Source organism: Vitis riparia, chromosome 11 (genome assembly GCF_004353265.1).
Source record: "Vitis riparia cultivar Riparia Gloire de Montpellier isolate 1030 chromosome 11, EGFV_Vit.rip_1.0, whole genome shotgun sequence".
Lineage (NCBI taxonomy): Eukaryota > Viridiplantae > Streptophyta > Magnoliopsida > Vitales > Vitaceae > Vitis > Vitis riparia.
In genome coordinates, this window is record NC_048441.1 from 3,898,047 (window position 1) to 3,925,849 (window position 27,803).

The 27,803-nt window shown below is 29.6% G+C and overlaps 1 pseudogene; it reads left to right on the forward strand.

Annotated features, from left to right (window-relative positions):
- Window positions 1–4,824: 4,824 nt before the first annotated feature.
- LOC117925382 lies at window positions 4,825–27,202 on the forward strand (annotated as a pseudogene).
- Window positions 27,203–27,803: the final 601 nt, after the last annotated feature.

Here is a 27,803-nt window from a genome sequence, read left to right on the forward strand (position 1 = left end):
CAATATCTTTATCATCTTTCTCATAACCCTCTCTAGAGAATGTGATTTCCTTCTAATCACTTTATGATCTTTTACCCTCAAGGGGTTAATAGAGAGGTATTTATAGGCAAAAATCCTGAAGAGTTTTGGTTTTGGAAAAGTTCCAAATCAATTTATGTGAAAAATGCTCGATAGAATATGTATGACCGCTCGAGCCAACTTACCCACTACTTGAGTGCCTCGAGCGCTTGAGCGGGATGGCTCACTTGAGCGGTCCTAAGCGCTTGAGTGCTCCAGGCCACTTGAGCGGTCCTGCTCTATTTCAAAAGTCAATTTTAAATAATTTGTAGTTCAAAACAAAACTGATCCTCTTAATACCTCAACAAAGCCTAATTTTCCAGAAGCCAAACCTTTTTTGATGTACTTGTGACTTATCTGTTAGACGAACAACAACTTTTAATCTTCAATGGAGAGCAAGTCACTATCTAAAAAAACTTTTATGGTCAAACATTAAAAGGAATAAATTTGCTAACATATAGCCTCAATGTCCTGACAAACTAGACATAATGCACTGGATTCATTAACGAGTCTAGTAATTTTTAGAAATAAATTAAAACTCAAATAATAATAATCAATACCTAAAGTTTATGAACAAAAATTGGTCTAGAATAACTCTATTATTTCTATTTTACATACAATCATTATTTTTTTAATTTTTTCACTAGGTAAATAAACTCCAAATTAAACAATACATAATATTTTAAATTGATTAACAAGTTTAATAATTTTTAAAAATAATTTGAAACTCAAATAATAAACTCATTAATACTAGAAACTTATGGATAAAAAATGGTTCATAATGAATTTTTTTTTTTTTGTACATAATTATATTTTTATTAATTTTCTTACTATAAAAATGAACTTCAAATAAAATAACACTTTGTATCAAATTTATTAATGAGTTTAACAATTTTTAAAAATAATTTGAAATTGAAAAAATTGATCTAATCATTAAAAAAAAATATTAGATCAAAACCGATATATTATGAATTATGACTTTACTATTTCTCCTATATACACAACTATATTTTTTGAATTTAGGTAAATAAATTATAAATTAAGACAAAATTAATAATTTAATTTCTTTGATGAATTTTTAATTTTTAAGAATCATTTTGAATTCAAAAAACCATTTTGATTAATTACAAATTAAATCAAAATATTCTAAAATATTATGTTCATAATTTAGTACTAATGTGTACATGAAATGAAAAACTTGATTCATTTACATGTAAAAAATGTTGAATTTTATCTATTATTCATACAAGGGAAAAGTGGGTTTGTACTCACTAATTTGAAAAAATATAGAAAAAAGAACCTCGACTTTTATAAATCAGTTTTATCTTTACCAATTTAAAAATATTTTAAACTACATGCACTTTTTCATAACTGAAATAATTATTTATTGAAATGACCCTTTTATTTGTGATGTTAATAACACCATTTTTTTTATCCTGAGAATTGATTTGAGATGAATAAAATAAGAAATTAAAAAAATTAAAAATACAATTAAAACTAAAAAAAAACTATAAATCTAAAAATATAAAAATAAAATATTAATTTTAACTTAGTTAAAGCACTCTAATAGAAAATATAAATATCGAGAAATAGTTGGAAATACAATGGGAGTAAAAAGATGGAGGATTTATATAATACATGATATAAATTCATTATCAACTAGAGATTAAAAAGATTTCATTTATCACTTGACGATCCTAGTGAATTTTTCCATAATGATTTATATCTCATATTATATAATAAAAAGTTTATAATGTATTTGTTTGTAAAAAATTTTTATCAAATAAAAATGATAAATTAATTTCGGATAATTTTATTTAATATTATAAAGTAAAATGATATTTCAGGAAATAATTATTTAACTTATGAAAAAGTACATGTATTTTGAAATATTTTTAAATAGATGAAAGTAAAACTAATTTATAAAAGTTGGAGTTCTTTTATATATATATTTCAAATTAGTGAATCAAAACCCACTTTTCCTTATATTTAAAATTAAATATTCGTAAAAATTATTATTATTCATTTTTAACCAAAATTTACAAAAATGTTAATATCCTTATGTTTATAACATATACTATAATAGTATATTTTTTTTTATAAAAAATATAATTTATGGTTTTATTATAATATTAGTATTCATATTTTACTAAGACCTATTTATTTTTAAATTTTTAATAAGACTTGAATTAAATTTAATTTATTGTGGACCCCGCATTTCGGCTCATGCGTTTCCTACTCGATGGTGAGCTCGATTTTTGTTTGAAAAATTGATTTTATTTGATTATGAAAACTGACTTGGAGTCGCCACTTATTTTTGTTTTATTTTTAAAAAGGGTAAACAAAATAAGAAAGAAAAACCCTAAGTGAGACTCCTTATTTTGGAAAAGACGGTCTGCGAAAAACCGGATCGGGCTCGGGGGTCAGGTTACTTATTGGGAAGGTACGGTGAGGACCATAGCACCCCTCTAAGTCCCTAAAGTCGGGTCTCTACTAATAAAATGAAGCTGATGTGACAATTGATGAGTAAATCAATGAATATCCTGAATGATCATGCACATGTGAGAATCTAAACATGCATATAGAAAATGACTCGAGCGGGTGTGGATGCGTACCTGAGCAGTGATCCATAAAGCGCTATCAAGAAGAGAAGGTTAGTGCACAATTTAGGAATAATCGCATGTATGTCAAAGAGTAGGGTAAATCAATCATGTATGATAATCAAAGCAAGCGATCAATCAATCAATCATAAAATCACCCATGCTGGGCCCCCACCAAAGCCCGTTTATTTAGCATGACTTGATGTCACAGATTCCATTATTCTGGAATTATGAAAAAATCGTTCACGCTTATTAAAATCAAGAGGAGCGGAAGATCGTTTGAAAACCAGAGTGGAATTAAAACTATTTGAGAGAAAATTAGACTTTTGAAATTTAATTAAAAAAATTGGGATCTTGAATATCACTAGAAAATTTGGAGTTTTGGAGTTTTGGAGTTCATTTGAAGATCAGACTTTCAGAAACTAAATGTGAGAATGAGAATTTTTAGAAAATTAAATTTGAACGAGATTGGAAACTTGAAAAAAATTTGAGAGTTCAGGATTTTAAATAAGAGGATGAGTGAATAAGTAAAAGAAATAGAATAACAACGATGGTGAAATAATAAAGATTAGATAAATAATTGCGAAAGATGGATTTTTAGAGACTCGAAGATGTGAATTTAGAGTTTGAAAACTTAAGAATTTATTTGGAGATGGGATCTTTGGTATATGAATAACTGAATAAGTAAATGAACGGGATAATAATAATAACGAAAATAATCATTAAACAGCTGAATGTGAATAGTGGAATTTTTGAGATTGAAAATTAAATTCGGAAAATGGAATTTTGAAAAATTGAACTTTAATTATTGGAATGTGTAAAATAAATGAATGGAATAATAATAATAATAATAATAATAATAATAATGAGAATAATATTTAAACGAATGAACATGAATAGTGAAATATTTGAGATTGAAAATTAAATTCAACAGTAAGATTTTTCAAGAATTGAACTTTAATGATTTGAATTTTTAAAATAAATAAATAAATAAATAAATATAGAATAATAATGCTAATTAACGGAAATAACATTTAAACGAACAAAAAATGAATAGTGGAATTTTTTATATTGAATATTAAATTAGGACGTTAGATTTTTTTAAGAATTGGACTTTGATGATTTGAATTTTTAAATGAAATAATTAAATAAATATGGGATAATAATAATAATAATAATAAATAATATTTAAACAGATGGAAGTGAATAGCTGAATATTAGAGATTAAAAATTAATTTAGGAAGTCAGATTTTTGAAGAATTGAATTTTGATGACTGGAATTTTTTAAAGAAATAAATTAGTACGGAATAATAATAATAATAACAAGAATAATATCTAAACGGATGAATGTCAATAATCGAATATTTGAGATTGAAAATTAATTTAGGAATCGAGTTTTTGAAGGATTGAACTTTTATGAATTTTTTTTTTAAAAAAAGAAATAAATAAATAATTATGGAATGATAATAATAATATACAATATCTAAAATTAAATTCGTAATTGTAGGATTTTCGGAAAATTAAATTTAAAAATTCGGATCTTGGAGAACTAAAGTTAAAATTAGAACCTTAAAAAAAAAAGAAAAAAAATACTTTGAAGATTGAACTTTGAAGAATTAAATTTAAGGAATTGAGTTTCGAGAATTAGAGTTTGGCAAACTTAGTTTAAAATCGGGTTTTAGAAGATTTTTTCGAAAATGGTAATAATAATAATTCTTTTTTGTTTAAAAAAAAACATGAATAAGTGAATAAATTAAAACTTTAAAATTTTAGGGGATTTTTAAAGGATCGTTTGAGAATATTTAAAACAAACAGGGAGATTTTTTTTTAAAGAAAATGGAAAGAATTTAAAGTGCCAGTTTCTTCACGTGTCAACAAAACCCATTTCTTTTTCTTTTATCAATCAATTCCATTGCTGTAGCCCAACTTCCATGCCTCTCTTATCCATTTCTACCCTCTGCCTCAAGCACATGATTTTCTCTACTCCACTCTCATCTCTTCTGCCACCTCATAAATCCACCAGCTGCTGCCATTCCTCGGCCTTCTCGTTCCAGTCATGGCGCTGTCTCCACCGCGCACCACCATTAGTGGCAGCCCGCTGCTGCTGTCCATGGCCCCATGCATGCATGATTTCTAGGCACGCAGGTAAGTGTCTTCGGGGGTCCCAATGGGGTTGGGCACGACATGGGTATGGGGGTGGCAATGGAGGATGGTGAGTAGGGGAATGAGCATGGAGACGGGTGTGGTTTTTCCGGTGAAATTCAGTGGTGGGCAGCGGGTTTTAATGAGTGCTGAAATGGTGGAGATTAGAGAAAGAGAGGAAGTGATTGAGCCAACACAATCACTTGATGTTTCGACATTCTTAGTAGATAATTAATCTATGGCTCCAAAAAGCCTTAGAGAAAAAAAAACTATGCCACACCGGGCCACCTTTTGGAGGCCACCATAAACAATGGAGAAAGACAAACAAGGATGGAGACAAAGTAAGAACTAAAAATAAATAACAATGGAAAGAAAGAAAAAAAACAAGCTGATATGATGCGGAGACTCATTTTCAGGCGACGTTCACGGATACAGGTGGGATTATCAGAAATATTTTCAGGCATCAAATACAATGAAACAGAAAAAAATAAAAATCCAAACACACCAAAGTGAAGAAGATGAAAAAAAAACCATGGTACCGTCAATGCAACTTATAAATCAGTTAAATATGCTTTCTGATTCGCACCTGGAAGTCCTTGACGTCTTTACTGTGCTTCTGCTCCCGGGAGTCTCGAAGACCCCTCTTGTTCCTCTTCCTTTCTTCTTGATCCCCCAGGTCTCCTCCTTTTCTCAAGCTATTTGAAAACTCTTAAAAAAAAAACACAGCTCTCCATCTCCTTCCTACTCACCCTCCAGGACAGGCTCCCCCTCTCTGTGACTTGCTCTCTCCAGAAAACCTTCTCTCTTTCCCTCCAGACAATCTTTTTTTTCTCCGCCGTTGCCTGCCCCCCTCTCCTTCCTGGCAAACCCAGCTTTTTCTCGGTCAAAAACTCCTCCCGCAAGTCATGGACCTGCTCTCATGTTCATCTCTCAGCAGGTATGGGCCCTTCAAACTCCAGCATGGCCTCTACCATGCCCATGCTGCCAATCTTTTTCAGGAGAAGAGGGCCCCCACTACTGCCCGGTATACCAACCTTAAAGGGGTTCTACATGGAGTTTATATAGGTTTGAGTTTCATAAATATAATAAATAATTGACTGTTGTTTGTATAGGATTTTTGTTTTTTTTTTTCTCAAAATAAATTTAATAAATAAACATAATATTTCATATCAGGAGAAAAAATTATAAAGATTATATATATAGGAACTTCTTTAACCTTTTAAACTCATTTTAAAATCGAGTGGGCCCTTTGAACCCAAAGTAGACCATATTTACACAGTTACATGCAGGTTTTTATTATAGAAACGTAAACCCAATTTTGCTCAAGTTCTCTAGATCCAATTGATTGAGTTTTCATTAATTTAAAAAAAAAATTAATAGATAAAGAAATCAAAATTCCTTTTCATTGACCAATAAAACCATATGAATCTAAATTAATCATCAACAAAAATTACATAGAAATGGAAACCCTAATCTAAATCTAAAGGGGGAGATCATTGAAAGATCTTAATTCTTCAATCAAATTAAATTTCCATTAAATTTTGATATTTTTGGAAATAAAAATCATATTTTCTTTCTACCATCCATAAAAATTACATAGAAATAGAAACAATGATTTCAATCTAAAGGGGCATATCCTCAAAGATCATAATGTATCTTCTCAAGAGAAGATTGTGAGATTTTATTCTTTTGTCCATTTGACAATTAACACTTTGTGGACTTGGTTACCAATGAGTAACATTAATGACTTTTTTTTCCTTCAACAAAGATATCAAGTTTGAATTATGATTTCCAAGCCATTGATGCCAAATTAAAGAGGAGCCACCTTTCTTTATTGCAATCAAAGCCTCCAAAGATTTTCTATCCCTGCTATCCTTTCTTATATCCCTTTTCTACAATCATTTGGTTTTGGTTTTTAACAATAAAACCAAAAGATATGAACATCACCAATACAAGATATTAGCAAGTTATTTCTATTTCCAAAATAAATCACATCACTCTCATTATAAGAGTTAGTGGGTATTTGGTAAACCCAACTTGATAACTTAAAATGGATTAAGAACTTAACTTAAGTCATTAAGTAAATTAAGTATGTTTGTTAAAATAAATTAATAGTTATAACTTAAATTCAAAAACAACTTTAAATAATAGTTAAAAATAATTAATTTATTCTTAAACTTATATTTTTATTTTACGTTGTTATCTCATTTGTTCTAATTACCTCAACAATTTCTTTTACTACTTCATGACCTCGATTGTTATTGAACATCTTTTACCCTAATTATAATATATGAGAATAAATATATTAATTTGATGATTTAAAATAAATTTTAAGCTAATTTTATCAAATAACCTTAATACTTAAAAGTAAGAATTAAGTAGTAAATTTTAAATTAACAACTTAAGTATAATTTGACTTAAAATCAACTTAAATTATCAAGTAATAAATATTAAGTTTTACCAAACACTCCTTCATGTATGATAATTTACTTATATCATTTTCACATGTGAGGTAGCTCCATAATCAACATAAGAGTAGCAAGTTGTTGAGGAAAATCTTTTGATTGATATGAGTCATCAAACCTCATACAAGCATTTCGGGTTAGTTATATAATTATACAAGGATGTCATTTTAGGAAATAATTATCTGACTTGTGAAAAAATGCATATATTTTAAAATATTTTTAAATTGATGTAAATAAAACTGATTTATAAAAGTTGGGGTTCATTTTTCTAAATTTTTTCAAATCAATGAGTCAAAACTCATTTTTCATTGAAAACAATTTTTTGATTTTTGATAACTAAATATGTTTTTCTATTTTTTTTTTCCTTTGAAAAGCAAATATCTATTTTTAAAAACAATTACCGAATACAACCTAAGGGTTGTGGTGTACACTTGCCTTGAATCCTTTGTACATTTTTTCCTCGTAGAGTGCCTCCATTTGAACATTTGGGTGGTCAAAGGATCAATGTATTGGCAATCACTTAATTAATTTTTCCAATCAGTTATTGATGTCATACAGAGGAGTTGTATCATCATGGGATTGAAATTAATTCAATTGAATACATGATTGTGACTATGTCCAAGGTCAATAAATACCAATCTACATAAAACATTAAGGAAAATTATTTTCTTATGTTTGGTTATACATAGAAAATATCAAAGAAAATAAAAATAAATTTTAATTAATTAAAAACTGATATATTTTTAAATGATTTAATCTTTATATAAAAGAGTTAAAACAAGTAAAATGAATTTGATGTAGTATATAAAAATAATTTATTAATTTTAAATCTATTTTTTTTCTTTCTATTTTTCCTTTTTATTTTCTTTTCCTTGTATTTGGGAACCAAACATGACATATATGTGTAAGTATATTTTCACAAAGAAGGAAAGTCAAACCCACATGCATCTAAACTATTTATGCCAAAATTAGGAGTTGTTTACCATTTGAAACCCTTCATGCATAATTAAGTTGTTGATTTACTTAAAGACATTGGTCAAATTTAAGTTTCTTCTCCTTCAAAAGAATTAGCATGTGTTAAGTGTAGATAGAGCTGGTAAGGAATGCAATCACACCTTCATAAGTAACTTCTTTCATGATAAAAGAGAAAAAGGTTTGGAAAAATGTGATTCACATTAATTCCTATCTTGATAATTAAACTGTTGAATTCTTACAAAGTTAATTAATCATGTTTAAGACAAATAGTTATGTATAGCATGCATAAAAATTTCTCTATGAATATATGACATGAATTTAAGCTAAAGTTTTTTATATTAATAGTAACACATTATAAAATTTCATGAAGAGTTCTCTTGTATATATCCAACCTTATTCATAATAATATATATAAGCTTATCATTTGTATGTTGTTTTTTTTTTCTTGAATTAATTGGTTAAAAGGGATGGAATAATATCCATATTTGTGAATTTAACCTCTCTCGTGTTTTTGCTTGAAGAGTAACTCATTTTTGAATTAAATGTCCTTAACTATTTCAAGTATTTAAATGTAATTTTATGTTTATAAGACTCAATTTCTCAAATATTAAAATCAAATCAACTACTGATCAAACTAAAAACATTTTAGTTGACTTTAAAACCCAACCAAATTTTAATTTTTAAAAACTTTTCAAATTCAAATTTAATTTTATTTTCCAGGAAACCCAGTAATGACTATATGGATTTGGTTCTCTACAAGGACATCTTTTCTACTTTTCAAATCCACATTTTTAATTTTAAATGAAAACACAAGTTGTGAACATGATTACTTGCTCATAATTTATGTAGACAAAGGAGTCAAAGACCACTTTTAATTATCCATAGGAATTCACAAATTTCCTTGATGAAGATTCCTTTTATCGAGTGTCATCTATATCAAATATCAATCATGATTGACCATTCTACCTTTCCCACTGTTTACAAACAGCCGAGATTATATACCATCTCAGGCAATCACTTGATAGATGTTATTGGGATCCATATTTCGCATGTTGGACCACAGCTCTAAGAAGAAAAGGAATATGGACAGATGACATAGTTGTGTAGAATGGATATGGTTCCCTATAGGTGGCATTAGGAGCACTTTCCATATCACATATATAATTTGGTGAAGTAAGATTCACTGTCCCAACTTTTCTGCCTAAAAAAAATTTTAATTTTAATTTTAATTTGTTTTTTTTAAACATGGGCTAGAAAAGCTTGCCATACAAATTTTATGAGAAAATAAGGGTTTGTTTTGTAACGAAAACAATTCTGAAAAATAGTTTTTAGAGTAGATAGAACAAATGTTTGTTTGGAAATCTAAAATGTTTTTAATCCATTTTTAATATTTTTAAATATGTTTTAAAAATAATTTTTATATCCATTTTTTTATTTTTAATCAATTTTTGTATAATTATTTCTTAAAATAGTCCTTATAAAACAAGTGAAAATAACATAAAATAACTAAAAAATGTTATATGAAAAACACAATGTTTTCCTTTTTTAAGAATAAAAAACAAAAAACAACTTTTAATTGTTAAATGTGTTTTCTATGTTTTTTATTCTGGAGAATAGAAAATTGTTCTTAAAAACAGTTACTAAACAAGCCCTCAGTAGCTAGCTCTTCCACTTTTTACAGGACTGATAAAATTGAACAAGAAAGTATTTAAAAAAAAGATAATAAGGAATATGATTTCTAATGTTTGCTTAATCATATATATATATATATATATATATATATATATATATATATATATATATTAAAATTCAAGTTAATTTTAAAAATTATTTATTTTAAAATTATTTAATTTTTAAATGAAAGAAGAAAATCAGATAAAATAAATTTGAAGAAATTAGTATGTCTAAATCAAAATTTACACTTTTTTCCTTTATTTCCTTTTCCTTACATTATTTTTTTTTTTTTAAAAAAACAAAATATTAATGTTACATTTTCTCTCAAATTTTCTAAAAAAACAAACATAGTGTGCATGTTCAATATTGCTTGATCTAGTGTCCTTTGAGAGGTTTGAAGTGATCAATCTATTCAGCCTTCTTGTTCTCATATGAAGGTCTTTGGAGTTTGGACTTAGATATGCATTGTTCTAAACTACCTTAGCCTATACTAGAAAGAGAATTTGGAAAAAAACAAAAAAAAGTTGCATTAAAATTTTCCCCTTTCCTTTGGTTGAGCATCACCCACTGAAATGAAAATCATTTGCTTTCCTAAGTTTTTTTTTCCTTAGAGCATTGTGTATGCATAGAACATATTAATTGGAGCCAAAATATGTGCTCTAATGGCACATATTTGATATGATTTGTGCACCAAAGGACACTCAAATCACCTAACTTGACCTAAATCGATGCTAAGGCCCTAACCATAAGTTTAACTTGTATTTTAGAGATTTATCTTAGGTTCAAGGGAAGAAAAGGGTGCAAGCTGAATTACTTCAGATTTTGAAAGATCAAGAAAGGGTTAAATAAGGAAATGAGCGACTCAAGACTCATGGACCATGAGCAAAGGCAAGATGATGATATCATGAGTTTGAAAGATGATAAATGAGCATTATGGAGTAAGAAAGAAGGTAATAAAACATGGGAAATGAGGCATAAAGTAAGATTCAACTGCATGGAAATTTAGAACTCAAAATCTGGTGGCAACATATACTCTAACTTTGAGATGAAAATTTTGGAGTACTTAACAGAGTCTATTTTAGACATACTATATATTTTTTCGAACCTTGGGAAGTTAGGAGTCCAACGCTTCAAACATTGACCAAATTGGAGTTGAAATGAAGAAGTTATGGTTATTTGAAGACAACTACGCAAAGTTGAAAGACAATTTTGAAATTCAACTTATGAATTCAAAATCCAACTTATGAATTCGAAATCCAATTTGAAATGACCCCAATTTCAAATTCACCCACTACCACTTTGATGTTTCGCCTCCTCTACCTCAGGAATTACATCTAGGGTACTCCACCCACCCTAAGTGGACCCCACATGACTATAAATCATCATTTTATTATTTTTAAATTATTTTTAGGTAATTATTTTGTAATAAGTGGCTAATGAGAGTGTGCCACATGTTAGGTTATTGATGATATTATATGAACTCTCTTAGTTCTAGGGTTTAGAAATCTTGGATCTTTTTTTGAAGAATTTGACATTGAAGATGGAAGGAGACGAGAACTTTGGTTTGTTTTTTGTTTTTTGTTTTTGTTTTTTTTTTTTTCCTTCTTTATTGAATATGTTGTTTTTAGTTTCTTTTGATTCAAATTATAGATTTTTACCCTATTATGGATTGTGAATGTGACATCACCCCCATGAGACGCTAAAAAGCCAACTTGGGGCTTGAAGTATGAAAACCTAAGGGCTAGGAAACCTATAGGGACAATGGGTAAATTATTATAACAATGAGATTAATTATTGGTTGGGTGACAATTTATCAATTTTTTTATCCTATCCATATGAGTTAGTTTAGGGAATGATACGGTAGGTTATTACCCGATATTAGTGATTCTTGGTAACTCTTGATCATTAGTTATCCTTATTTTTCCTATCATTATTTGCCCCAAAACAAAGCTATAAGAGTAGGAAGGGTAAAAAAGCTAAATCTTAAACCGATAATCAATCTCATTCATTTGATGGTTTTAGGAATTTGTTTTAAAAAGGAAAAATTAGGCTTTGGATGCAATTTTGAGTTATAGAATTCAAGTTGATCGCAAGCGACCAAGGATCCCAAAACCCTAAGACTATATTACTTAAAAAAAACCTTTTTCTCTCTAATTTCTATACCCTAAGTTGGATTGTGGAAAACCCCAAACTTGAATCAATCCAATTTAAAATCAATATTCATTTTGTTATTAATTTAATTTCTTTTACTTAGTTTCACATTATTCACATATCGTTTTCCCCTTTAAAATTCAAACAAAAGTCATTCATTTACCCTAGTATTGACTAATCCTATAAGCTAGTCCTTGAGGACAATACCCAAAATACTACAAAAGCCGTAATAGTTTTTTCTTTGATCTTTCTTAGCCAAAACTACTACATATTAGACTTAAGTATTTTGGTACAATAGAGAAGTTCGATCACATACCAAAGTTGCTTAGCAACTTGGAGAAGAAACACTCATTTTTTAGTCATTTCCAAACACGCTTTTTATTTTACGCTAGGCTCAAGGATATAAATATCGGTAATCACAGATATATTAGTACTTTGATTTTACTGATATATCGAATATATCGAAGATACATCATCAAATATTTTGAAGAAAAAATATTAGTAGGCCTAAAATTGATCAAAACTCATAGAAATATAAGAAAAACCTCTTAGAAATATAATTAGAAGTATAATAAACATTTCAAAGTTGTTTTGTAAAAGAATTTTATATATGTATGATATGATTTGTAATATTAAAGTTAATTGTATCATGTTTGTCAATTAAAAATGTGAATTTTGTTAGTGTACACTCATTATAAAGCTACATGAAAATGACAAAAAATAAAGTCTTATTGTGTGATCATCACAAAAATGACAAAGAACCCACCCTTACCACCTAAAGGATCACTTCATCAAATGAGTACATCAAAATTTAACTTTAACATACTTATTTAAGTTATGTTTGGATGCAATTCTAAGAAATTCTTATAAATTTAATTAGAGTTTTTATACTAATTTAGTTAACTTTATTCAAGCTTATAAATTTTTAAAAAGATTAATATAAATTTTTTGAAAATGCTACTTCTTATAAAAGTTTTATATTATCTTATATAAATTTTATTATATTTAATTAAAAAAAATATTACTGTTGTAAAATAATAAAGTGGAAAAAGAATAAAACAAAATAAATTTTCATTGGAGGTCTCACCCTTTTATAGGGAGTCACAAAGAGATATACATCAATATGGATGATCATCTACAAGTTCCCATAATCCAATAAATTCTCATATTTTATAACACTCTCCCTTAGATGATCATAAGAATATGCCTCATTAAAACCTTACTAGGAAAAACCCTAGTGAAGAAAAAATAGTACAATATTCTTTTGGACTACTTCAACTATCTCGTTAAAAACCTTACCAATAAAACCCAATGGGACAAAACTTGGACAGAGGGAAAAAGAGGACATGTAGAATATTCTTATCAATTAGTTCCCCCTCATGTTGACATGATTATATTTTCTCTAGTAGCACAACATAGAAATCTTTGAGTCAACGTATTCCAATGAGCTTCTTGAGTATTGCAATTGACAATGCCTTTATGAATAGGTTACTAAACTGTCACTTGATCTTAATTTTTGAATATCATTTTGATCACTCTTTTGGAGTTGATGAATGTAAAAGAACTTGGGCAAATATGCTTAATTTTTATCACCTTTAATGTGTTCTTCTTTAATCCGTGCAATGCATACAACATTATCTTCATATAACTTGGTAGCATTACCTCTAATGGAGGGCAATCCACATGTTTCCATTATTTTCTTGATTGATCTCCACGATATTGTCGTACCACCATAGGTAAATACATAAATTTGAGATTAAACTTTTTGGGGGTCTTAAAAATAGTTAATATCTACATATTCAATCAATTAAGATTTCGATCCTTCGAAATAACATAGACCCATGTTATTGTAATACATGATTGACTTTATTCGAATGTTTCTGAGTTGGTGCGGAACTATATCTTGCAAGTAAGTTAATAAGGAATGCAATACTTGGTCGTGTATAATTTGTAAGATACATCAATGCACTAATAACACTGTAATATGGTACTTCTGGACCAAGTAGTTCTTCATTATCTTCTTTAAGACGAAAATGATCATTTTTCACTTCAAGTGAACGAACTATCATCGAAGAACTTAATGGATGTAATTTACCAATATGAAAGTGCTTCAAGACTTTCTTTGTATATGTTGACTAATAAACTAATATTTTGTTTGAAAAGTACTTGATCTGTAAGTTGAGGCAAAAATTTTGTTTTCCAAAATCTTTCATTTCAAATAGTCAACTATTATTGTAAGCTCTTCAGGAGTTCTAACAAAATTCAAATGTTCCACATTTACTATAATGATTCCAAATATTCAACATAATGAATATGCATAGACAAATGAAGTAATACACATATACTTCTTGTTTCAAATATTCATTGAAATAATTGTACTACATGCCTTTGGATTGTTTAATCAATGCAATGATCTTTGTAGCTTAATTGAGTATATGCTACAATGTTTTGAATTAGTTGTTTCAGGCATTTGAAATCCTTTAGGGATATATATATATATATATATATCATCTTCTAAGGATCCATATAAATATGCAATAATGACATCCATGAAATGCAAATCCAATCCTCCTGAGACTGCTAAGCAAATTAGATATCTAAATATGATTGCATTCATTATAAGAGAATATATTTCCTTGTAGTCAATACTAAGTCTCTACGAGAAACCTTAAGCTATGATTCACACTTTATATCTTGTAATTTCATTTTTCTCATTACTCTTTCTAATAAATACTCATTTATATCCAACAAGTTTGATAACTTTAGGCATCTGGACTACAGATCCAAATACTTCTCATTTTTCTAATGAGTCTAATTTTTCTGGGATGTATTCTTTCCATTTTGGTCAATTTTTTCTATGTTGACATTCATCCATAGTTTCTACTTTGGGATCCTTATCATTTCTTATAATATCAATAGCCCATAGAAAGAAAATATATTGTCAATGACAAGAGCATTTCAATCCCATTTTTCTGCATATATAAGTAGATAATTGAGATCTCATCAATATCAGGTACTTGTTCTTTTTTAAGAGCTAATTGTAAAATATATGCCTTTCCTAGGGCTACTAGTTTAAATTGTGCCTCTTCAAGGGTTGCTTGAGACTGATCATTCATTTTAATAACTCACTTTATATACAACTTCTTCAAGACTATCACCTTTCATATATTTTTCCTTATGTTTTCCTCTTCTAGGGAACGTTTTTGTCTTTTCGGGGTCTACCACACTACAAACATGCTTTAGACTTATTATTTAATTGTCCTTTAAGGGCATCAAGTCATTATTTAATTGTTCTTCAGAGACATCAACTCATTGTTTAATCATCCTTTAAGGACATCAACGTATTATTTAATTGTCCTTCAGGGACATCAATTCGTACTAGAATATTCTCGATCAATGAAAATGATTTTTTTCACTTTCTTTAAATCAATGAAAGCATTTGGTAGTTGATTTGCAAGTCCTTGCAAATGAATAATATTTTGAACTTCCAATTTACATTGATTAGTATGAGGATTAAAAAGAGTCAAAGTTAATGCATTCCAAATAATTTTATGTTGTTATTTTGGAATGGGCTCTTTTCCCCCTAATAGCGAGAAAATTGTCTCATTAAAATGATAATCTGCACAATAAGTCTTTCTACCTTTCAAGTGTATAAGTAGACTAGTCACTAGATAAAAACTTCTGGTTTTATAATGTACATCCATACGACTTGACAAAAAAAAAATAGCATATCATTGTTTACCCCGGAGGACCAAGTTGGTCTTACAAGATTCCTTTGGATTTAGCATCGTATAAAGTATCATTCACATGGAATCAAATAATACTAATGACATAGTATAAACTCTTTTGGAGCCTTTAATCAGGTTTCTATCACCTAATATAGTATTAACATTATTTGTCATCAATGTTGTGCAATTAATGAGACAAAAGTTTCATCAAAATAACAAGTCATAAAACATATCATAAAGATCATGCCTTTATAGAATTGAAAAAATATTATCATGGAGGAAGAGTTAAAATCAACAAAAAAATATTAGTCATCGATGATGACTTAGCTTAATAAGTTGTGTAAAAGCAATGAGAGCATATATAACATAACAAAATAAATAAAAAAAGAATAATTTAAAGTTATATATTTCTTAAATGTCTCACACATTTGATTTTGTAAGTGTGGAGCAATTTATACATGAAATAATTAGGAAGTATTTCAATAATCAAACTAATTATAGTGATAGATCAATAATTTTATTCAAAATATTATTATGATCTAAATCAATGTGCAAAAGTTAATTCATAAATCAAAGTTTCAAGAGAACATATCATGATTTCAAACATCTTGCGATTTTTTCATGTCTTAAAACTTTAATTGAAATACTACAAATTCATCTAAATATATATTTAAAGATATAACAAAATATATTGAGAACAATAGTTGAACCTATTGTAATTTCAAAATTATTTTTGGATAATGAAATTATTGCATTAATAAAAATATCATATGTGGCAACATACAATGATATATATATTTTTTATATAACTCAAAATTTAAAGCATAAAAACATGTCTTAAAGAAAATTGACATGAAAAATCAATTTATTAATCATATAACCAAGTCATATATTTCACATGTATCAAAAAAAAAAATAATCAAAATTTTCAACACATAATTTCATTATTAAATTCTCAAGAAGTAAATGCGTATAAAAGATGTTATCCAGAATTTTCAAGATATAAGTGCATATGTTATTCAAAAATCTCAACTTTTTATATCAAAAGATTATTGTGTATTAAACAATTAGAATAGAAAAAATATTTCAAAATATCACCTCTAACACAAGAATATTAAGTATAAATATCATACTTTTATGTCATCCAAAATTCCACATCTATATGTAAAAATTTCTGCTAATGATAGTATAACTTCTAATAATAGGGGAGTTTATAAAAAATTATCAAACACTTACCTATTTGTATAGCTTGATATACAAAATATTAATTTTTTGATAATATGTAAATATTATCTACATGTTTATTATCATAGCTTCAGGCTATAATATATTTTATTATAACATTTGGTTACATGAATTTCATAGAGTTGTACAAAATTAATTTTGTTCTCTATAGCTTCTAGCTATAAAAAGTACATATTAATAACTTTGGCATAACATTTGATTAGCACAAAGAATATTAATTTTCTTATTTTCATAACTTCGGGTTATGAATAATAATATTTATATAACTTCTAGTTATATAATACAAATTTATAATAAAATACATACATATATATATATATATATATATATAGCTTCTGGCTATACGAATTTTAACAATTATTAATTTACTAACTTTTTCTTTATAACTTTAGGCTATGAATAATTAAAATTTGAATAATATTATAATAACATTAAATAATTGACAATTATGTTATGATATAACTTCTGGTTGCACAAGAAAATTAGAAATTGTATGCATAGCTTCTGGCTATGAAACAATTGTTAATAAAAATTGTTTTCATAATTCCTATTATGAAAAATAAGTGAATATGAAATAAAAATTAAAAGTCAATATTTTTCATAACTTCGGGTTATGATTATTTTATCAAAATAAAAAATGTACAAATTTGTACATAGCTTTAGGCTCTGTGTATACCCTCCATTTTGCCCTCTTAGCACATGTCCTATTAGGTTTTCGTTTGGTACTTTACAACAATTCCCCGATGGCCCATTACTATTCTTGTAACTTATCTTTTCTGAGCCACCTTGGAGACTTTGGTTAAGGGGTTTATCCGACTTCTCATTATGACCTTAGTTGCCCTTTGAGTTTAGATTAGGCTTCACTTAGGTGCACTTATGTTAGACTTAGTTAAGTCTACCTAGACTTACCCTAGGCTTGTATAGGTATACCTGACCTATTAGGCACCACCTCGGGCTATTTAGACACCTTAGGTCCATCTAGGTTCACTTAGGCACACTTGGCCCATTAGACATTCTTACCGTGACTTGTATGACTCACATGATTGCATGGCTTGAATGGCTCATTTTTCTTATTTACTTATTTATTTATTTATTTTTATTTTTATTGTTATTATCAATCACTTTTATTTATTCATTTATTATATTTATTTATGTATTTATTTATTTTTATTATTATCAATCACTTTTATTTATTTAGTTATTATTTATTTATTATCTTGTTATTTATTCATTTATTGATTATTATTATTTTACCATTCTCTAAATTTTTTATTCATTTATTTGATTTGATTTTTTTTATTTTTTATTTGGTTTTAGGGAAATCTACCAACAAATAAGAAGAGTTGATTCTCATAAGACTCTCAGGAGGAAGAAATCTCTTTTAGACGTTATTGAATATCATTGGAGAGTTAAAATAAGGGTGAAGAAGTTTTTGAAAAATGTGGGACTCCTTAGTGATATGCACATATTGTTTTTTTGAAATTCAAAAGGATTTTTCTGGTAAAGAAGACATAGAATTCGGAGATAAGAGGACTCCTTAGGAGGGACAGCTGCCAATTGCCATATAAAAACACAGGCTAGTGGTTTTGGAAGGGAAAATGAGAAGTTTTCAAAGCAGGGATTTTCAGGACGCATTGAGAAGGAAGGAAGGGAGAGCCAAAGGTCTAGTAAAGCCTTGCCAAGGAGAAACTTATTTTAGGTATGGATATTAGATCACTTACTTTCTATTATTTTTCGAGCAATTTTTGATTGATCTTGAGATATATGTTTGTTAGATTTGAGATGTGGGTAACAAGGGCTACACCTTGTTTATTGATTTCTAAGATTCTAATAGTTTTATATTAATTTATGCATCTATTGCTCCTTAGTTTTGATTTGTATAATGATTCTAGTAAGGGCGCATCCTTATAGTATGAATATTGTGGATTTTCTGTTCATATGTGCTACCATTATTTTCTATTTCTTTGTCTTGTTGTCTTTGCGTATCATTGATTTGTCAAATAGATATCAGGAGTCGATGACCTTTTTCTTATTTTGATCGATTTTGAGTTGTTTATGGGATATTTTGGATACTTTTGCCTCTATTACTAAATCTTGTTCGAGATATCCATATTCGATTCATTCATGTTACTTAATGCTAGGAAGTCGTGTCCTCTATTATTATTTTAAGCTCCTTCAAATCTCCCCACCAGCCCTTTAAGCATATGGATTACTTACGAAATGGTGCTCGGGCTTCTTTATTTTCTTCTTTGTTTACTTATTTTCTTAATTGTACCTTCATTATTCTCTATGTTTCTGGAGGATGAGTTCAGGAGATTGCATGAGGTGGGGAATTTAGTTTCTGGGTGGAAAATTTGGTTGAAGATCATGTGGTGTTTGTCTCAGATGAAGATAAATGTTCTCATGATGATTTAGTTGGTCAATTGAAAGTCACCATTTCCCGAGTTTTTTTTATATATATAGGATAGGTTTCTGGGCACTACCTGCACATTCAATCTGGAGTACAATTGACTAAACTTAAGACAAAACTTCAGGAAGCCAAAGATAGTAGAGTGCATGGAACTATGAGCTTTGCCACATGAATGCTGAGACATCATCTTAAGTGATTATATATATCCACTTTGGGTTTAACTAGGACCATCCAGTATTTTCTTGAGGAATCTGTTAATATTCATTACAACACTGGAGTTGTCTCAGGTTTCCTTAGTCAAGACAATTTTAGGTTAGGCTTGAGCTGCATGAAAATGGTACCTGTTGTAAGAATTTCATTCATGTGCTATGAGGCATGCAAGAGCATAATGAGCATTATTGGATTTTTGATGGTCTTCAACCTTTTTTCTGGTGTTGGTTCTTATTTTCCTATTAGGCATTATAAAGGATCATATTACAGTGGACCTTTTATATTTATCGAGAAACCATCCGAGTTGATAGTTTATTACATTAGAGTTGGTCATTTGGAGCTTGTCAATGTATGGAACTTTACATTTTCTAGATTTGGATTAGTTAAGGAAAACCTTCAAGTTTGATATTGTTTTTGGTCCCCTAGCAACCTAAGCGTCCAAGCCATAGCTGAAGAGGTGAGCCTTAGCATTAGTGCAATGAGAGTACGAGTCCTTCCATCTAGGACTGATACTTTCACAATGGCGAGCAATGTTTACCTTGAAAATCAACAAAGAGTTTAAGAAGCCACTCAAATAGTGTCAATGAAGCGTAAACTACCTTTTCAGAAATCTCATAGGCTAAGCATAATGAAATTCAAATTGTGAATAAAGAATTGTGGAACAATTTTTTTTATTCCGATGAAAGAGTGTGGGTATTTAGTCATTACTTCGCAATTGATGGGGTTGATATGTGGTCTCAGGTGGAGGTTGTAAAGGAAGATGTTTTGAAAGACTTTTTGAAGTCAGATTACAAATGAGATTTAAAGATGGGAAATGAGAAACTTTTTGGTGGCAGATTACTTGATTAGCCTAAGAATCAAATTAGATAGTTTCCCTTAAAGAAAACTCCAGTGTTGATTTGCATGAGGTGGGAAACATAGGCTTAAAAACGGCGCGATTGAAGCTGTCAAAGACCACACCGTGAACTTCGTAAACATGTTTGGTCATGTAAATTATGAAGATTTTCACTTCAATGTCGGTTTGCCAATCTTTTAGTATTAATGGAAATCATGATGATCCCGCTAGAGTTGACAACCTTTCTGTTGTTGATCTTACTTCGACATGTAATATGGAAGGATTCAAATTTGGGTTGTTGTTATTTGATCCAATCACCACCCCACATCTCTAGTAACGTGTTGGACAGTTACACCCAGTACCATATTTTGGATGTGGCAACTCCACATTGAGAACAATCTACAGTGCCTACTTGATGGTGTCATATTTTCGTGGGTCACCCATTTGCTAAATTGTTATTGAATAATGCTTAGTGGATGCACCTCACCTTTAGCATAAGCAAGAATTTGAGGGTTGCGATGGTCTCATGATGATATAGAGAAGTCCTCCAGAATTTGAACATGGTTCATGTAGGAATGGAAATTTCACGGGTCAATCGGGTCACCCGCCCCGCCCTACCCCTATTGGGACGGGTATGGAATAAATTAATCGGGTATGGGAAAGTTTTGTGAAACTTGAATTGGGTTCGGGGCGGGTATGGGTTTGTAGTTACCCGCCCCACCCTGGATATATAATTACCAATTTACCCTTAAATATTACAAAATACCCACAAACTCCTCCCTATATATAATTTATTCTTCCTAGATTTTTAGGGTTTTTTTTCTTTCAAAAGAAAGGCTTCATTTTCTCAGTTTTTTTGCCCTAAAAGCAAAACCTTTTACTCTAAAAACCATATTTGTAGTCTTGTAGACAACAAATTATTGGAGTTCTTGTGGATCATTTCCTTCTAGGTAAGAAAACCCTGACTTTTGAAGCTTTGTTAAAAAACTAGCTTGTTTTTCAATTTTTTTTAGTTTTAGTTTATGGGTTTGAGGTTTTTTCAATTGTTTATCAGTAGATTTGTTATTTATATGCATTCTTGGTCTTCGTCTTATATGCATTTTATCATAAATATCAGTTGAATCAGTTTTCGTCTTTGGTTCTTATAGTTCATGTTTCTGACATCAATTTTCACCCTGTCCAAATCAATTTCATCCACATATAAACTGGTTTTTGGGGTTTATAAGAATAAGAATGATGATTTATGAGATTTTCATTATTTTAGGGTTCAATTTTGGTATTCATGTTTTTGCAAAAACAAGTTGTTATAAGAGAACGATCTAATTTCATGTTGTTTTTTCATAGATGAAAACCTTTTTTTTTTTTTTTTTTTTTTTTTTTCTAAACAGCTTCTGGAAACATATTATTCATTCTTTTGGAAACATACAAATAGAATTTTATTGTGGCTAAATTGGTTTCAAACTATTTCAGAATATCCTAAGGATTCGGCAAAATGACATCATAAGGAGAGGAAAATTTTCCCATGCCAAGTACTGGTTCTAATCCAGCTACAGGTAGTACTTCAACTACTAATGGATCATTGACATGTAAAAAAATAAAGCTGACTTCGATTGTTTGGAATGATTTTGAGAAAGTCATTGTAGATGGACAAGATTATGCTATTTGTAAGCATTGTAAATCAAAACTCAAGGCCGATAGTAAGAATGGGACTAAACATTTGCATGTACATTTAGATAGGTGCATCAAACGGAGAAATGTTGATATTAAGCAACAATTATTAGCAGTAGAGAGAAAAAGTCTATGGAAAAGTGCAAATTGGTGGTTTCACATTTGATCAAGATATCTTAAGAGAGAAGCTTGCACGTGCAATTATATTGCATGAGTACCCTCTTTCAATTGTTGACCATACAGGCTTTAGAGATTTTGCTAGTAGCCTTCAACCTTCGTTTAAGATGGTTTCCTGCAATACAATTAAGGATGACATAACGAAGATTTATGAGTTTGAGAAAGGGAAAATGAGTAGCTACTTGGAAAAGTTTGAAACTAGAATGGCTATCACAACTGATGTGTGGACATCTAATCAAAAGAAAGGTTACATGGCTATCACTGTGCATTACATTGATGAGTCTTGGTTATTACAACATCATATTGTAAGGTTAGATATGTTATTTGTTCCAGTTTTCAATGTTTATTTTATTTTATTATCGTTTAATGATATCACTTATACTAATAATATGTTTTTATATATTGTTTAATGTAGGTTTGTTTATGTGTCTCCTCCACATACAAAAGTTCTTTCTGATGTGTTATTAAATTTTTTTATTGGATTGGAATATGGGTAGGAAAATATCTACAATCATTGTGGATAATTGCTCAAGTAATGATGGCATATTTGATATTCTCTTATAGAAATTATCTTCAAATGGTTCACTTTTATTAAATGGAAAAATCTTTCATATGTGATGTGCAACACATGTCTTGAACTTGATTGTGAAGGAAGGCCTAGATGTCATCAGAGTAGAAATTGAAAAAATCCGTGAGAGTGTTGCATATTGGTTAGCAACACCATCAAGAGTGGAAAAGTTTTAAAGTGGAACTCACCAATTGCGTCTTCCATGCAATAAGAAACTATGCCTTGATTGTAAAACACTATGGAATTTTATATACTTGATGCTATCAATAGCTATAACTTATAAAGATGTGTTCTCGTGTATGAAGCAATGTGATAAGCTCTACACCATAGTGCCATCAAAGGAAGAATGGAATTTAGCAAGAGAAATATGTGAAAAGTTGAAATTGTTTTATAATATAACAAAGTTGTTCTCAAGGCAAAATTATCCCACTTCAAATACTTTTTTCATCAAAGTGTGTGAGATTAAAGAAGCATTGTATGATTGGTTGATTTCCTCAAATGAAATTGTAAGAACAATGACATCAAGTATGTTAGAAAAATTTGACAAGTATTGGAGTGGATGTCATATTGTAATGGCAATAACAGTTGTATTGGACCCAAGATACAAGATGAAGATTTTAGAATTTTATTTTTCGATAATGTATAGGTCTAAAGTTTCAAGTCAGATTGGAAAAATTCGTCAACTATGTTATGATTTGCTTTCTGAGTACCAATCAAAGTCTAAGATGGGTCAACAAACTTCATTTTATGGTGCTTCATCAGTTTCAAATCTCTTTGAGTTGAACTGTGATGAACAAGATTCTCTTTCGAAGTTTGACTTATTTGTTCATAGTACCATTGGAGAAGGTCATGCGAAGTCGGAGTTAGAAGGTCATGCAAAGTCGGAGTTAGACTACTATTTAGAAGAACCTGTTTTGCCAAGGATTTCAGATTTTTATGTTTTGAGTTGGTGGAAAACAAATGGTATTAAGTATCCAACTTTATAGATGATTGTTTGAGATATCTATGCCATTTCGGTATCTACAGTTGCATCAGAGTCAGCCTTTAGTAGGGGTGGAAGGATGGTATCAAAACATCGTAGTAGACTCCATCCAAATACTTTGTAGGCCTTAATGTGTGCTCAAAGTTTGTTGGGACATGAAATAGAAGGTAGTTAATCTAAAATATTTTTAATATTATGAAACAACTATTTTGAATTTTTGAATAAAGTTGTTTCTTTTTATTCTTACTTTTATCGGGTGATTCTTTGCTTGTTAACTCAAGAGTCAAAGTCACAATCATGGATGAAAATGATGAATCACTTTTGCTGTAGGTTATTTTCTTGAGATGGAGTTGGTATTGGAGATATATTTTGGGACCCAAGATACATTTTTTTTTAACGCTCTTTTTAATCTTAATGTGGTTATATGTGTGAATATGTTGAGAAGACTTTATGTTTAATGGTTTTTTTTTAATGTTGCCAATCCATGTAGATTTTCTATTTTTATATATTGTAGTTGTGATGTTTATTTTTTTTTATCTTAATGTTATATTTTATATTGTTATATCCATGGTATTAAGCATCAAAGTTGTATTTTTTTGGCAAAGAATGCATTAGTGCTGACCTAATTGCAGTAAAGGAAGACGTCAGTGCTGCTTGTTAGGGCTACAGATTAATATAACTTGGATGTATAGATAACTAAATGCTTATCATTTGATTTTCAGAATTTGAATGAGTTTGGTCCTTAATATCTATATCTAATTGTCTCATCTCTCAATCACATAGGAGATGGAGCCCCCAAATACACTCATGTGTGATTTAAGGCCCCAGTAGAAACAAGCTTTCTATTGGATGTTAGAATTGGAGAAGGGAAATGAGGCTGAGAAAGCACAAAAATAAGTTGTAGTGATAATTTGTTTCTTTATTAGCTTGTTTCTTTGAATTATTTAGGTTTAATGACTATGTTTATTGTAGTGCATTGCAACAAACAAAGAAACAAGACTGTAGTTTATTAACAACTGACCTAATGACATTGCCAAGATGGTCAAAATTCAGATTTGGTAACTTCTATTTTTGCCAAAATCTTGTGTTACATATGCTTTTTATTTACTGATAATAGCATGTTTTGAGTTTTTACACACATATTGGTTTGTTTTGCACAGTAGGTGGAGTTCATATGGAAAGAACTTGGTCTAAACTTTAAGGATCTTCTAGAAATGGGAAAGTTGGGGGTTATAGCTTCTCTGCTTGCAGCACGTCAAAGGTTGCATTATGTTTGTATTTATGTGTAACTAAACTTAACATCATTTGATGGGTCCTTTTATTTGCTTTTTGATATCGTGTTTTGTTAACTTTTGATTTAAGTGAGTTTTATGTGCATTTTTCAGGTTAGTTTGGAAGTGACTCTTGAAACCTACTACTTCCACATTCTAGTTGCCTAGTGTTCTTTTATTCACACTGGAATCTATCCTATTTCAGTTCCTTAATGTCAAAAGGTTGTTTCATTCTTTGTTCTTTTTCTTCCATTCTTTTGAGCATTTCATTCTTTAATAGTAGTGTGTATGTGTGTTTTCAATTAGCCTTACATGTGTATTTATATATTTATTTCAAATTAACCAATTATACTGCAAGGATTATTGTGTTATATTTATGATTTATCTGTGCTCAGAAATAGCCTCCAAAAGCTGGATAAGATTAAAGATCCCAATAGACAAAGTAAACAGTTGGATGAACTTATAGTGAAAATAAGGGAGTGCAAAAGGTGTCAGACACTGCTATTTTATTTTATTATTTCTCATTTTTCAGTTATTTCTTCTTTTCTAGTTATGGTTTTCTATATAAGTACTGAATTAAGCAGTCTCTATCATTACTTTTCTTCATTTTTTGTCTTTGTTCATGCCCTACCTCACCAGTCAAGTGATTTTAGATGGAAGGACTATTGTCCATTGGTTTTCAGGTTATTTCTTCAATCATCTTTCCCTACAGTTGCCTTTTGGGCAATAGAATTTAGCTAGGAAATGGTTGCAGAAACCTGTCACATTGTCATAGTTGGAACAAAGACAATCGAAAATAACTCCACAAAATGAATTTTACTATAACATTCTGTATTCTCATATGCTTCATTTGACATCATTGTCTTAGTGTAATGAAACAAATAGAATGCTAATGGATTGTTATAAATATGTTTTCAGAACTCTCAGGAAATTGTTCAAGGTTGATCTAGCTGATTACGTGATATTTATATGTGGGAATGATGCCCTTCAAGAGCTTTCTTCCCCTGGGAAAAGTGGAAGCTTCTTTTACTTGACCAATGATGACCGCTACATGATAAAGACAATGAAAAAGTTCAAAGTAAAGAGGAGTTTATTTCCAAACTTTACCACCTAATTCAAACTTTTATTGCATCTTATTTCAAGGATTCCCACAAAGTGTTTATAGTTTTTCTAGTCTCCAATTATGCCAAACTTTCTGTTTTCTTACCCGAATTTGTCAATAAAGCACACTTCATTATTGAATATTAGGAATTTTGATTCCTGAATTGTACCATTTAATTCCAAATGAGTTTGCTTTTCTGCCATATTTGAACTTTTCCCACATAATTCCCAAATTTTTTGGTGGAAATTGATGGCTTCTCGATTGAGTCCAGAATTCTACATTGTTTGGAATGTTGATTAGTATATAATAATTGATTAACACAAATTTCAGGTTCTTTTAAGGATGCTTCCAGCCTATTATATTCATGTTCGAGCCTTTGAGAACACTCTAGTCATCATATTTTATGGTCTCCATTGTGTGAAATTAACTAAGGCTGCCCAAAAGAAGGTAGGATTGTTACATGCATATGGAATCCTAAATGAATTCAAATATTCATATGAATTATGAACTTTGTACTCATTTGATGGTGATGATCCAGGTGCGATTTGTCATAATGGGGAATTTATTCTATTCTGAGTATGCCATTCACAGGCTTTTTGACTTGAAAGGTTCTTCCCATGGCCGCACAACTGATAAACCCGGGGCAAAAATTGATGCCACAACAACTCTCAAGGACCTTAACCTTCGTTTCATCTTTTGATTACAGAAGGCTTGGTTCCAAGAGTTTTACAGGTAAGTTTCTTTTTAATTCGTTTTTTTCCTTATTTGCAAGTCATTTATGTTTATACTTGATTCTCCTTTTTAAGTTGAAGTGTTGCATCACACAGGCAAGTGGACAAGGATTGTGACCTTCTTGAACAAGAGAGAATTATGGATTATAGTCTTCTGGTTGGTTTTCACTTTCAGGAAGCTCTTGGAACTCGAACTCCTTCTGGAATTTAAACTATTACTGGAATCCAAACTCCTACTGGTTATTTCTTGTCCCTTCATTCATCACTCTTTCCATATATGAACTGAAGTTGAATACTTGTTGAACGAATGTAGTACCTCTTGAACTTCTGTTGTAGGAAATGAAGACCCTAATAATGATGGAGCAGTCCTTCGTCTTTCTGGAGTAGACATGGATAAGCTTCTTCTTGACCAGTAAAATGAACTTATGAGCATTCTTACAAATGTCTCTACAACTTCATGAAATTGTGCACTACTTGTTCAATAGTAAACCCCATTTTTGGTGGGTCATTTGTAAATCCATTTGTATGTGCATGTTTTCTCTGACTACCTGAAATTCTCATAGGATTTTGATTTTATTGTTCTTGATGACCTGCCAATTGTATCGTCGTATGTTCTTTTTGACTAGTTCCTAACTTCCAAATCAAATTTATACTAATTCCTGTTTGAATCTTCCATAATTTCTGATGAGATTTGGTTACACAATACTAAACATTCCACTCAAATTTACTTACAGGTCTAGGAATCTAAAGGAATGGAAGAGCTTAGTGGTAATAGCAACAATAATGAAATGGGAAATGGATTTTCTGGTTAA